Raw genomic sequence first — 15165 nt, forward strand, 5'->3', positions numbered from 1 at the left:
TGGTGTTCAACATACCTCCTAATAGTCTCCAGGACTGGAGACTATTAGAACACATGTTGAACATGGACTTAGACTACTACCTGCACTTCTGTTAATGTGAAATGCTATTAACCAGGTGTTGGATATTGGAGGAGCTGTCTATGATCTGATATACCTAGGGGGCAATATTATGGCGTTCTAGTAAGAAAAAATGTGCAATTACAGAGCCTGAAAAAAAAAGCTGCAGGCTGGTAATCAAAATATGCTGCTTAACTGTTGAGTGACACTGTTCACAAATGGGTAAAACCTCAGCTTTTAGGATATATGAATGTGTGAGGTAACTGTAGCCTATTCAAACTCTGGCCAAACAACTTCCTCCAGGCAAGTTTTATGCATACTAGATTGCCATAGCAAATCAAATTAAAGATTTAATTAGATACAGTTTATACCCTGTCTGTGCCAAATGTCCACCATGAGTAAAAAGTCTGTATAAGGGACGAAAAATCTGTGTTCAGTCAGGAGTAGAAATGACTGCAACCTCATTGTCTAACAAACATGAACATTCCTGTGAGAGTTTCACACAAAATACATCACCTATTGGGCCTCAGGGCTCAATAATGATCAGCCTGGAAACCTGCAAAACACTTTATGAATCAATATACAGGAAGTACCTATGGCATCACTTCACATATGCATATTCTAAGGCAAGCACTGTACTGTACATTCAATCCCATCCAGAAAGACTGCAGCCAAACTGGTAGCTGTCTCAGATTTTAATACAACAGAATAAACTGGAAAAACTCAGAAAATTGAGCACAAGGTGTATCAAAAACTTCCCAATAAACAGATTGTGGAGTCACTGCATTGCTCCAATTCCAAAAGGAGAAACAGCAGGATGGAAAATTAATATTCCAAGTTGGGAGAGGCTGCCAAAATGATTATACAACAGACTCTACTGGTAGATTTAAATCAGTAAACAGCTCATGCACCTATATGCCAAAGGGTAGATTAGCTGTACAGTAAGTACCATAAATATTTATCCACTATAGAGCAAGTGCAGCTGCCCATATAGGAGGATGATTAGATAAAGATTTTATTTTGAAGATATAGGTTAAAGTCAAATGCACACAGTGAACAGAAAGAGGCAATTCATTTGCTTCAATATGAACTGGATATGCAAAAAGAACCAGTCACTATATAAATGACATGGTGCTGTGTGGGATCCAGTCATTGCAGAACACTGTCCCTGGATAAAGCATAAACCTGAGATCCATAATCTGTTGGAGTGGAGAGTATCTTATCTCCATCTCAAGAAGTGGAAGCAAAATTATGAATTATGTTGGTGCCTCTAGTACATTTGGTCTATCAGTTATGAACCAAATGTACAAGAAATAATATGCTTTAGAAAAGTCAGCTTCTTGTCATAGAAAAGTTTCACATCTGGTGCAACTTGCATGATGTCTCCATTTAATCTGAGTTATGAATATGGATGAAGGTTGAACTTACAGGTCTATACACTGACTTCTAAAAACCTGAAACCATTTACTGGCACCCACTGATGATTCATCACATTCTGAAACTGTCTCTCAATTACACATATGTCGATGTTGTATGACGAAATAAAGATACAGTCAGTTCTGCTATAACACGCATTTTAGCAACATGAATTTGCTTCAATGTACCTGATATGTTAGGGAACAATGCAAGAATAACGCAATTTTCACGTTGGCCCATGAGCAATTTCATCTGCGATTAACACCAGGTGAATGCAAAACCTGGTACCGAGCTGAACATAAGTGACCTGCGTGGTAATACATACAAGTTTACAAAGCTTAAAAAAAAATGTCAAACATCAAATGTGTGTGAGAGCTATATTTCCCATTTACTAGTTGTATTGGTAAGAGACACTGTTGTCATTTGCTGTATTCACAAGATATTGTAGGCCAACTCATGTTTTCAGGAGCTCACATCTTTCAGTTTGAACAAAAAAATTTCTTGAGGCTGAAGCATGAGCAGAGGAGCACATTTCTGGAGGTCACTACCATAAAACAATAAAAACAATTTGCAGGTCCCGGTTTATTGGGCTTTCTGTTAGTGCAATCTAATTATAAACGGGTAGTAAACTCAATATTACTGCATTTGCAATAATACCAATAGATGAAATTCTGGGGGTTTATGTTATTATGGTGAAATGTATTTCCCTACCACAAAATCTTCAATCACATAAAAAACAAATACATTTTCAGAAATCTTCTGTTCACTCCTATTTTTTAAGCTTCTTATTTATAATGAGCAAAATTATTACTGCATATCTCATTTGTACAATTTGTGCATGCCATGTTCATCATTATTGATTGCTTACCTTTTTTACTGTTCTAAATTTTACAATCCAAAAAAAAAAGTCAGTGAACAGAAATATCAATTAGTATATATATTACAGTGCTATATTTACTGTAATATTTATTTATTAGAAATTTAAGATGTTTAAACCTGTGTTAGCAATTTTATCGGGTTTCTAACTTTTTAGTGTTTACTTACCTGAGTAAAGGAATATAACTGAGTAAAGAATATAACTGAGAATATATCTGAGTAAAGGAATATAACTGAGAATATACCCGAGTAAAGTTTGTCCAGTTATCTTGATCTAACGTTTTGATGTTGTCCTGGTTAGCTAGCATGGTACCCCCATAACTGAAGTGATCACTGAAAGTGGTCACTCCAGGGGGAACAGGGGGGGACAGTAACCTCTGATAAGAATTGAATGGCCATTAACTTATCTCCTAAAGGAGATCCATCAACCCTTCCTTTTTAATAAAGACGGGCAACATTTCCCCTATTGTCTTCTAGCTAGTGGAGTGAATTATCACGTTCTCAGGCTGTTGGACCCTCATATAGCATCTATTTGTCAAAGTGACATTATCTGGTTCATTACCCAAGTTTTCTAGTAGGGAACATGTTGGGGGGGGGGGGAGCAGAAGAAAAATTCATATAATCAATATTCTTCAGAGGTTTTGTTTCGGTGCCTAAGTTCCTCACCCACCACAGAGCCTAAGGGATACCTACTATCTGGCAAGCAATAAATGCTCTCAGGACACCAGGACTGCCCACACACCATATCAGTATTCAGGTGACAGCCTGAATGCTGTCCCTCAAGCCATGAGGGTAGGCATGTCTTCTGCAGGCGCCTCCGTAGCCAAGTGGGCAGGAGCAGCAGTGCTTAGCACATGCTTCTTGATTAGACCGGGGTTCAAGCCCGTGCCCACCTAATACGGAGGATGCAGAAAGGTCAGGGAATGAGCACCGCATATCCCCGGAGCAATATGGCCTTAGTTGCTAATGCTCCTAAAAAACAAATAACAATAAACAACAACAACAATGTCTTCTGCACGGCTAATCCTCTCAGATGAACCCATTGGGTGAATGAACTTTGGTGAGGCATCCAGTATCTCCCATCTTATTGAAGCAGGGCCAAAATGGCACAATGAAGCTGCAACCCTTAACCACCAGGATCCCTCTTTCCAAGTTCCATGGATTGCAGTACATGACAAACATGCAGTTCCTGTCTTGGTAGTCTGGAAACATCATTGGATCGCAGTGATGCTAATCTGGAGGACTAGAACCATCAGTGACATAGTGTTCGGGTTGGGGGCACCTCCATTGGTTTCCCACAGTTGTGCTGTATACTCTGTGCAGTAAAACAGTACTCTGTGAAAGCCTCTGTGAAAGGGGCTTAGAGGGGAATAGGCATTCTGTGTGTTATCAGACACTCAGTCTAAAACACTGATGGATCCAATATCTTTCTATTTCAGAATATTTAGGAGAAGTCCAGTTGGCCTGCTGCCCTAAACCACTCATGCACACCTTCTCGATGGTAAGCCCTGTTATGTCACTTAGGTGGCAACGAATGTGTAGAGTGGTTCTCTTCAAGACGCCTGGTCAGTGTGAAGAGGAAAGGACAAAACCCTCCAGCACAAGACAGCAAAACGAAACAAATGGCCCTCAGTCCCCAGGGGCTTTCACTCCCCCTCTTACGGCAGCAACAGGATCAAAGTGGAAGCAGAGGGTGCTAAGAATCTTTGGGTATGACCGGACTGCCATACATGGAAACTCATCTTGGCCTGTTACAACGTAAGATCACTCATTGGTGAAGACAGGATATTAGTGCTGGAAAAGGAATTAGAAAATGTGAATTGGAATATCATCGGTTTGGCTGAAACAAGAAGAAGAAATGAATCACTTATAAGTTTATCAAGTGGAAATCTGCTGTACACCAATGGAAACAGTGAAAGGAGCAAGTTGGCTTTCTGGTCCATAAAGATATAAAAAACAACACTGTAGAATTCAGAAGTACATCACCAAGGGTGTCAAGACTACTAAAGATTTTTAAGAGGTACAAGCTAAACGTTATAATGATTTATGCACCAACATCAAGCCATGATGATGAAGAGGTTGAAGAAATGTACACCGAAATTGAATCTTCTAGATGAGCAGAAAACCCACTACACTATCATTATGGGGGGCTTCAATGTTAAGGTTGGAACGAGACAAAACAGCACATAAAGGGGAAATATTGGAATTGGTGAAAGAAATGAAAGAGGTGAAAGACTTGTGGAATTTGCAGAATCTCGAGGAATGTCAGTAATGAACACTTTTTTCAAGAAAAGGGTGAAAGTAAAATGGACATGCAAGAGCCCAAATGGATTAACAACTAATGAAATCGACTTCATTCTCACTAACAGAAGATATATAGTGAATGATGTTACCATCCTGAACAAGGTAAATGTTGAAAGTGATCACAGAATGATAAGATGCACACTTGATATAGATGTAAGAAAAGAAAGGAAAAAACTGACTCGAGTAAATAATACGAAGGTCTTTGAGATAACAGAAGAGGAGAAAAAGCAGTACGTACTGGAACTTAAAAACAAGGTTGAGCTTCTGCAATATATCGATGAGGAATATTACGACTTTCTGAAAATGATAAAGCCCAAGAAACCTATAGGAAAAAAAAGAAATCCAATGAAGTAAAAATTAGTCAAGAAACACTTGTCATGATGAACTGAAGATGACAAATGAAGAGCAAGATAAACACTGACAAGGAAAAAATTGAGTATACTGAGTTATGCAATGCCATTAGAAAGAGACTCAGAGAGGACATAAGAAGATTTAACACAAGAAAAGTAGAACAAGCATTAAGAGAAAACAAAGGATTTAAATCAGTAGCCAGGAGCAGTAAGACAGAAAGAAAAATGATACTGAAACTGAAGAATAGAGATGGTGTACTTATAAATAGCAGAGAAGGCATAATTCAAATAGCAGAAAACTACTATAGAGAATTATACAGGGAGCGAGGGAATGTTGCCACTGGAAATTATAGACCAATTAGCTCGTTAAGAATCTGCAGATAGAGGAACCACTAGGTGGCAGTGATCACAGTGGGCTGAAGTGGGATTTACTCAAAGAAGTAGCTACCATCAGGGGTAAAGGGAAGGGTTTTTGCTTTCGTAAAGGCATATATGATGGTCTGAGACAGTATTTAAATTCTATACGGTGGGACCAACTGATGATGCTACCAACAGCAAATTCAAAATGGGAAGCATTCAAAGAATTAATCTTGGAAGCTAGTAGGCTTTTCATAACAACAAAGAAATATTGTTCAAGGTTTAGGCCTAAACGGATGTCAGATGAACTAATTAGACATGTGACAGAGAAGAAAAATGCATGGAATACATATAAATTAACATGTGACACAGAAGCCTATGATAGATATAAGCTGGTCTATAACCAAGTTACAAAGGAGGTTAGGCAGGCGAAGGTAGATTACGAGAAATATTTGGCAAAGGATGCAAAGAAAAACAGCAAAGAGTTCTTTACTTATGTAAACTCTAGAAGAAAGTGGATGAATCAGATGGGTCCACTTGATATTGATGGTTCAACTGTTGGTGATCCTGCTCAGGTAGCTAACAAACTAAATGAATATTTTGCATCGACATTCACACATGAGGAGTTATTCAGGGAGGGGAATGCCAGAGGTGTATTCAACTCTGGCAGTAAGCTAGATAATCTTGAAATAACTGAGAGTAAAGTGGAGGAGAAATTGTTGAAGATAAACACAAGAAAAGCACCTAGGGTGGATGGAATCTCTCCAGTTATATATAAAGGAGGTGGCAAAGGAAGTAAGCAAACCCTTAGCCATAATTATGGGAACTTCTTTGGACTCAGGGGATGTACCCATAGACTGGAGATGTGCAAATGTGACCCCAATCCACAAAGGAGGATCAAAGGGAGACACAAGTAATTACAGACCTCTTAGTTTAACTTCTGTTCCAGGGAAATAAATGGAGGCACTGGTTAAAGAAGCATTGCAGGATCATCTAGACAAGACTTCAGTTATAGCTCGGACACAGCATGGGTTTGTTAAGGGTAAGTCTTGTCTGACTAATTTGATTGGATACTATGATGTAGTCACAAAAGAACTGGATGTAAAGTATAATTTTGATATCATATATTTGGATCATGTTAGAAAAGCCTTTGATACTGTTGCACATGGAAGACTGCTGCACAAATTAGAGCAGTGTGGCATTGGAGGCAAATTGCTGCTATGGATAAAGGGATGGTTGAGAGGGAGAAGAAGACAGAGAGTGATAATCAATGGACACTGCTCTTGTGGACTAATGTTATTAGCGGTGTCCCTTACGGTTCAGTATTGGGTCCATTGTTGTTTTCTGTATTTATAAATGATGCTGATAATGTTATATCAGGCTTAATGTCCAAGTTTGCAGACAATACAAAGGTTGGCAGGGTTGTTAATCACAGTACACTGCTGCAATAGGATCTAGAAAAGTTGAGCAGATGGGCTGAGTGGTGGCAAATGAAATTTCACATTGACAAATGTAAAGTATTACATATGGGAAGCAGTAATCCCAGAGTAACATATCAACTCTGTGGTACCACACTGACAAGAAATGGTTCCATGTGTGACATAAGGTATGTTCGTGTCAGACGGCACTTGGGATTTCTCCCATCTCCGATTGTGTTTCGCTGTATCGAGGACAGTACACTGTCAAGCCAGAGACTTGAAAGTGTGTGGGCTGTGTCTGTGCAGTGTGATATGTTGTGCCCATTGTTTATCTGGCTTATTGGCCGCCAGGCCCCTAGTGGGGCCCGACGTTGCCCATACCCTGCCACGTGGAGGCTAGCCGGGTGTATCCAGTATCACAACAAATTGCTCTGGCAGATCCTGCCACCTAGTTTCCTGAGATTTCAGTGGCTAGGACCTATTTAAAAAAAAAAAAAAAATTGCGTTTGACATTAATACTTAATGGGATTGCTGTTAGGAAATCGCTGGTCGGGGTTGAACGCTAAAGAGATGTGTTAAAGGCCAAATACGTTGGGCAAAATTTTGATGTTATTAAATTTAGACATGTGAGGCTATACGCTAGATAAAAGCTAATAGTGTTAGTTGTCTTAGAGATTTACAGGAAACTGGTAGAATTTAGACGTTGATTAGAATTTGGCAGCATTGTTAAGGGTGTACTCGAAGAGGGAGGGAGACTGAAGACTGGGGGAAAACAGATAGAAGAATAGGGACGATAGAGTAGGCATCCCTAAAGAGGTCGGTGGAGACGAGCCCCACCAGGCGAAGTATGGGGTGTAGGCAGGGAGGAGAGGAGACAGAGATCCGTCTCCTCCCCCCCTGCCTGGGGATGGGGTTTTAAAGGGAACCAGGTTAGAGTACCCAGTTCAGATCGCCAACCAATGGCATGTTGGAAGCAAAGCGGCAGAATGTCTTCGTCGGTGTCATGTCCAAGGAGTGTCGAATCCGGTATTAGCATTAGCATTAGCATTAGTAGAGGCATTTGATGCAAGAAAGCAAGCTTATGCAGCATCAGCCAAAAAAAAAAAAAAAAAAAAAAAACCCCACTTCCACTTCACCCCTCTGTTTGTTCAAAATACCTGTCCAGCTGAGCCTTAAACTTATTTAGGCTATCAACCTCCACCACAAGGGATGGAAGTCTGTTCCACCAACCAACCACCCGCTGGCTAAAGGCAAATTTCCGCACGTCTATCCTACATCTGTCTTTCCTCAATTTGAATTTATGCCCTCTCAGGTGATTTTTCTGAGCTAGAGGAAGAATCCCATCAGCATTGAGCATGCTTAAACCATTCAAGGCTTTATACACCTCTATCAGATCACCTCGCTGGTGCCTAGTCTCCAGACACTGTAATTTGCAAAACTTAAGCCTTTCTTCGTAAGAGCACCCCTTTGTTCCATTCACTAATCTTGTTGCCCTTCTCTGTACTCGTTCCAGCAGCTCTACATCCTTCTTGAAATAAGGCCTCCAGACCTGTATACAGTACTCTAGGTGTGGCCTGACCATTGCCTTATACAATGGAATAATCACCTCCTTATCCCTGCTGGAAAAATTCCTGTATATCATTGACAATACTCCATGAGCTACTCTTTCAGCCCGTCTGCACTGCTCAGAGAACTTCATATCTGCCTGCACAACCACCCCCAAGTCCCTTTCATTCTCTACCACTGTCAGTGTAGTACCACAGAGTTGATACGTTGCTCTGGGGTTGCTGTTTCCCATGTGTAGTACTTTACATTTGTCAATGTTAAACTTCATTTGCCACCTCTCAGCCCATCTGCTCAACCTTTCCAGATCCTGTTGCAGCAGCATAGTGTCAGTAGTGTCCTTGACAACCCTGCCAACCTTTGTATCATCTGCAAACTTGGACATTAAGCTTGATATACCATCATCAATATCATTTATAAATACAGAAAACAATAATGGACCCAACACTGAGCCCTGAGGGACTCCACTAATAACATTATTCCACGATGAGCAGTGTCCATTGATTACCACTCTCTGTCTTCTCCCCCTCAACCACCCCTTTATCCATAGCAGCAATTTGCCTCCAATGTCACACTGCTCCAATTTGTGTAGCAGTCTTCCATGTGCAACAGTATCAAAAGCCTTTCTAAGATCCAAGTATATAATATCAAAGTTATTCCCTGCATCCAGTTCTTTTGTGACTGCATCATAGTATCCAATCAAGTTGGTCAGGCAAGACTTCCCCTTAACAAAACCATGCTGTGTCTGAGCTATAACTGAAGTCTTGTCTAAATGATCCTGCAGTGCTTCTTTAACCAGTGCCTCCATTAATTTTCCTGGAACAGAAGTTAAGCTCACAGGTCTATAATTACTTGTGTCAGCCTTTGATCCTCCTTTGTGAATTGGGGTCACATTTGCACATTTCCAGTCTATGGGTACCTCCCCTGAGTCCAAGGAAGCTCTCATAATTATGGCTAAGGGTTTGCTTACTTCCTTTGCTGCCTCCTTTAATATAACTGGATAGATCCCATCCACCCCGGGTGCCTTTCTTGTGTTTATCTTCAACAGTTTCTCCTCCACTTTACTCCCAGTTATTTCAAGATTCTGTAGCTTACTGCTAGAGTTGAATACACCTCTGGCATTCCCCTTGCTGAATAACTCCTCATGTGTGAATGTCGATGCAAAATATTCATTTAGTTTGTTAGCTACCTGAGCAGGATCATCAACAGTTGACCCATCAATATCAAGTGGACCAATCTGATTCATCCCCTTCCTTCTAGAGTTTACATAAGTAAAGAACTCTTTGCTGTTTTTCTTTGCATCCCTTGCCAAGGATTTCTCGTAATCTGCCTTCGCCTGCCTAACCTCCTTTGTAACTTGGTTGCATATCAACTTGTATCTATCATAGGCTTCTGTGTCATGTGTTAATTTGTAAGTATCCCATGCATTTTTCTTCTCTGCCATATGCCTCATTAGTTCATCTGACATCCATTTGGGCCTAAACCTTGAACAATATTTCTTAGTTGGTATGTAAAGCCTAGTAGCTTCCAAGATAAGTTCTTTGAATGCTTCCCATTTTGAATTTGCTGTTGGTAACGTCATCAGTTGGTCCCACTGTATAGAATTTAAATACTGTCTCAGTCCATCGTAGTCGCCTTTACGGAAGCAATAACCCTTCCCTTTACCCCTAATGGTAGTTACCTCTTTGAGTAAATCCCACTTCAGCACACTGTGATCACTGCCACCTAGTGGTTCATTTATCTGCAGATTCTTAATGCATGAAGAATCACTGCTGATAATCAAATCAAGAGTATTACTCCCTCTGGTTGCCTCCCGAACATGCTGATGTAGAAAACAATCATCCAATAAATCCACAAAAGCCCTGCTAGTGTGTGAGTAACCAGCCCCCAAATTCCAGTCAATATCTGGGAAATTAAAATCTCCCATTATAAGACTCTCTGATTTACTGGCCCACTCCATTTCCCTGTACAGTTCCTTATTATACTCATCAGAGTCATTAGGCCTATAGCACACTCCTACTCTCAATTTTGATCTCCCAATGCTTATGTCACACCAAACTGACTCAACACTGCACTGTCCGGCGATGTCGACTGGCTTCACTTCCTTGGTTTTTATGTGTTTCTTAACTAATAGCATAACCCCTCCCCCCTTCCTATCCTGTCTATCCTTTCTGTAGACGTTGTACTCCCCAAATTGCAGTTCTGCATCCCTTATATCTTTGTGACACCACGTCTCTGATATCCCAACAATATCTGCCTTTGATGTTTTGAGCAATACCTCAAATTCATCAAATTTATTTACTAAACTCCTAGCATTGGTGTACACGCAAGTATACCTGCACCTGTTTCTATTCTTAGCTACCCTAACACAACCCATGTGTTTACTTGTACCGCAGTGGCTCCCAGCAGTCTCTGAAATACCATGCATCTTGTTTTTCAGGCTTCTGCTCATTCTAATAGAAGCAGTGCAAGAAGAATCTCTTTCACCTCTGCCAGTGGCTACTGTCAATCTATTGGTCTTTGTCTCCCCCCCAAGCTAGCAGTTTTCCGACCCACCTAACACTGCCTCGATAGCATCAGCAAATATTCTTGCACCCTTTCTATTTAAGTGTATCCCATCCCTGTAGAAGCAATCTCTCCTGTTAACAAGTACAGTCCAGGCTGAAAAAAATTCTACTCCTTGAGCCTTGCACAATCTTTCCAGGGCCGAATTGATCGACAAGGCTCTCATCATATACTCCCTCCTACCGTGTCTGGGCAGAATTGCAGACACTTTCAAATGAGGGTTAAGCTGTCCATCCCGCTCCGGGGGTGGGATATGTTAACTGGCAGTGGGGAACCCACAAGGCGAGCGGGTGGGAGAGACACACATTTACTTCATTCATAATCTGCATTCTCACTCTACTTGCATTCTTTTTTTTTTTATTATTTTTTTTTTTATTTATTTTATTTATTTTTTTTTAAATACTTTTTTCTTATTTTATAATTTTTTTTCCAAGTTTTATATATATATATATATATATATATATATATATAATATTTTTTTTTTTCTCACTCAACTCATTCATCTTTTTCTCACACACCAGGAGGGGATGCAATGATGTGTAAATTTAAATACTAATTAAAGCTAGGGTTAGTGTGTACTTAACTGTAGCATTTATGGTTTGTGTTCTTTTTCTCACACGCTTACACTTTTATTCATTCTTCTAGCTCTCATCTCATTTATTCGACTCTTACTTTCTGCACTGCACTCTCTGGGCACCTCAACTTACTGTTATTCTTCAGTTGTGGTGCAGGCCTAGCTGCAAGTTTTTTTTTTTTTTTGCAGGCCAGGGAAGAATGCAGTGATAGTGTTGATGTGGTTAGTAAATGTTTGTTGGTACAGTATATATAAAGTAATGTAAGTTATTTTTAACATTGTATTCTTTCGGCCAATTACATTTGCTCTTCCACTTATTCCCATTCACTCTCTCTTTCCGTCATGCTAGGTCACTCTTTCTTTCACCAAAACTGCCATTTATTCCCTTTTACCATAATTCCTAGTTCACTCGGTTCCCAGCCTATTCATTCTCATTCATTCATTCTACATTGCATCCCTTTGCTACTAGTCTACTGATATTTTTCAGCTGATCTGCTCCCCTGGCTGCCTGTACATCTCCCTCCCCTACGTGGTTACTTATTTGGCATGGGGCCCCAGGTTCCTACAACATGGCAGGGTAGTCCTGGGAAGGTTTGTCATGTCAGGTTTCTGTCAGGGTGCAGAATACTGCTATCCTGACAGTTTTTAAGTCACCGTCTGGGCGTGGTGGGAAACTTGGGCAATTTTACTATTGATTATCGTTTAATTGCTGGGGGGGGGGGCTGAATTGCCATTCTTTGCATTGCTCTGCGCATTTCGAATACTTTCTGTGTGAAAGATGTAAAAGCTTTATAGTTTTGCTCTTCTATGATGAACAGATGTTCTTCTCCCCTGGGAAGGGGACCAATCTGTGCTATTAGCTCTGTTCTGGGGATGTCATATATTATACATTCATATAGAATGTGTGCCCAGTCTTCACTTTCGCCACAGGTGCAGTTTGGGTCATCAGTCAGGCCTAAGGAGGTTAGTTTCGCCTTTAGGGAGCCGTGACCTGTCAATATAAATGTTGTAAAAAGTCCAGGGGCATACCACTTAGGTGGCTTTGGGCTAACCATTGACACCCGTGGCAGAAATCGTTTGGTAACCAGACCTCTGGTTTCCTGCTCCCACTTTGTTTGCCATAGCTCGTGGAGCTTTGCGGCTATTCTTTTTCTTTCATCATTGAAGGTGTTGGCTGTGTCAAGGGCTATCCCCAGAAATTCTGTGGGTATGCCTTTTTTAAATCTATAATATAAGCCACTTTTGGCTATTTCCAGGTAAAGTGGGAGAGTTCCGGCCAGCAACTGTAGTGCAGGTGTGCTTACTGTGCGACATGCTCTGGTAATAGTGAGTAGTATTGTCCTTTGTATCGATTCTAATTTATTCCTATTTCTTACTATGGCCGAGTGGATGAACCACACACCGGCTCCATAGGTGATAACAAGTAGGAACATTGCACGGTATATGATTGCCAGGGTCTTTCTTTTGAGTCCCCAGTCTGCTCGACTGATCCTGGCAATCATACCTGCATAATTTCTCACTTTCTTCGCCAAGTAGATCAAATGGGGGTAAAAAGTTAATTTTGAATCAAAGAGCACTCCAAGATATTTTAGTTCTGTTACCATTTTTATAGTGGTTGTGTTAATTTTGATTTGTGGACGTCTTCTTATGTCCAAATTGCCTTTTAGAAGTATTTGTTTGGTTTTTTTTTTTTTCAGGCGATATTTTGAGCATGTGCATTTGTGCCCACTCCTGCAGCTGCAAGAGGGCGGCATTTGATCTTTGTTCTACAACCACTTGTGAGTTACCTTTTACAAGGAAAATCATGTCATCTGCAAAGGCCAGGCTTTCCACGGGGCACAGATCCAAGGCCAGAAATTCGTCCAGAACAATGTTCCAAAAGAAAGGGCCAAGGATTGAACCCTGCGGGCAGCCTATATTCACAGGGCATGTCAATTCCTGGAACCTTGTGCGTACTGAGACACTTCTGTCTGTTTATTACCTTATAGAGGTTTTGTGGGGCATTTGCCTGGCGAAGTCTCCTAAGGACATAGGCCACCAGAGTGAGTCAAATGCCCCAGCTAAGTCAATGGAGATTGCCAGCATATATTTCTCCTCTGTGTTTTTACTGTTGTCAGTAGATGGTGCATGGCATCCTCCGTAGAATTGCCCTGCTTAAAACCGTACTGATTGTTGGAATGCAAACCTGCTTCTGTGTAATATTGAGCTAATCTGCTATATATTAGTCTTTCATATATTTTCCCTAGTACAGGAAGTAGGGCTATTGGTCTATATGATTTGGGATCAGTAGGGAGTTTTTCAGGGTTTTTGAGGATTAATCTTAGCGCAGCTTGTTTCCATATTTTTGGGAATATACCTTCTGTCATACAGTTATTATATAGTGCTATTAATTTATGTGGTGCTATTTCCGCTAATTTTTTGATAATCTCAACCTCTAAGAGGTCAAAACCTGGGCATTTATTGTTTTTGGTTTTAGATAGTGCTATTTCTAAGTCTTGTATAGTGAACAGAGGTTCAATATTAGTATTGTCATATTCAGTGTTTTCTTTTATAATGTCTAGCTGGGTGGGGGAATGATTTCCAGTTTCAGTCTGAATGATACTGTCTAGGATGTTATTTACAGAATCCACCCAACACAGGGTTGGTGTTCCATCTGGTTTGACAGTAGTTTCTAAGACATCTCCTCTTGGCAGCTTGTTGGTCACTATTTTGTAGACAACTCCCCAAGGGTTATTGTTTCCAGTAGTTCCCACCAAGTGCCTCCAGCATTCCTTTTTCTTGTCTCTTATGAGGGCTGTATACTGATTCCTGAGAGTTCTATAAGAATCTCTCAGTGCATCCACCTCATTTTGTGGCCAAGATGTTCTGGTTCTTTGAAAATGTCTCCTCGCCTGGTGTACCCTACTTCTGAGTATAGTCAGTTCGGGGCACCACCAGGGAACTGTCTGCTTCCTCGGTTTTTTCCGTGGGATAGACAGGGTTGCTGTTTTTGTTAAAATGTTTATCATAGTCAGTGCTTGCTCATCCGGGCTACAGTTGCCTGATCTAGACCACTCATTTTCCTGCAGCTCAGCTGCTGTATGTTCTGCAAAAATCTGCCAGTTTGCCTTTTTAAGGTTATACCTTTTGATATCCAACAGAGAGTGTTGGGTTGTTTGTAATTGCCTGTTTAGTTTGAAGGAAATGGCTCTATGATCTGATGTGGTCCAGGCTGGCTGGACACACCAGTCTGTGATTTTATAAACTATTGAATTGGTGGCAAGAGTAACATCAATGTCACTCTCCCACATGGTACTGCTAAAAGTTGGGAGGTTATTTGGTTGGTTTAGCACTTGAAAGGGTGAGGTGGCTATGTAGTCTGAAAGTATCTGGCCATTGTGTGTGCCTGCTCTGTCTTCCGTACGGCTATGCCATAAGGCTGACCGGCAGTTGACATCAGCACACACTATGATATTTGCAGTAGGTAGCAAGTTTGTGACTACTTGTAGGTATTCAACAGTTGGATTTATATCTTCACCTGGTCTGGAATATAGTGAAATAATGTAAAACTGTCCTACAGCACTGGTGATATGGGCACACACTCCCACTGGGGAGCAGAGGTGACCCACCTTTGTGACTGTAAGGTCAGTATTTTTAACTACTATTGCTGTAGAAGGGACACCTGAGGTGTATTCTATTATTTTAT

The 15165-nt window shown here is 40.7% G+C and overlaps 1 protein-coding gene across 3 annotated transcripts in view; it reads right to left on the minus strand.

Moving 5' to 3' along the window:
* LOC150087110 (RNA 3'-terminal phosphate cyclase-like) overlaps positions 1-15165 on the minus strand; it is a 184844-nt gene that overhangs the window by 28718 nt on the left and 140961 nt on the right. The gene's annotated exons all lie outside the window — the stretch shown is intronic.

The sequence above is a fragment of the Mastigoproctus giganteus genome, chromosome 4, assembly GCF_048544385.1.
Source record: "Mastigoproctus giganteus isolate SK-2022 chromosome 4, ASM4854438v1, whole genome shotgun sequence".
Taxonomy (NCBI): domain Eukaryota; kingdom Metazoa; phylum Arthropoda; class Arachnida; order Uropygi; family Thelyphonidae; genus Mastigoproctus; species Mastigoproctus giganteus.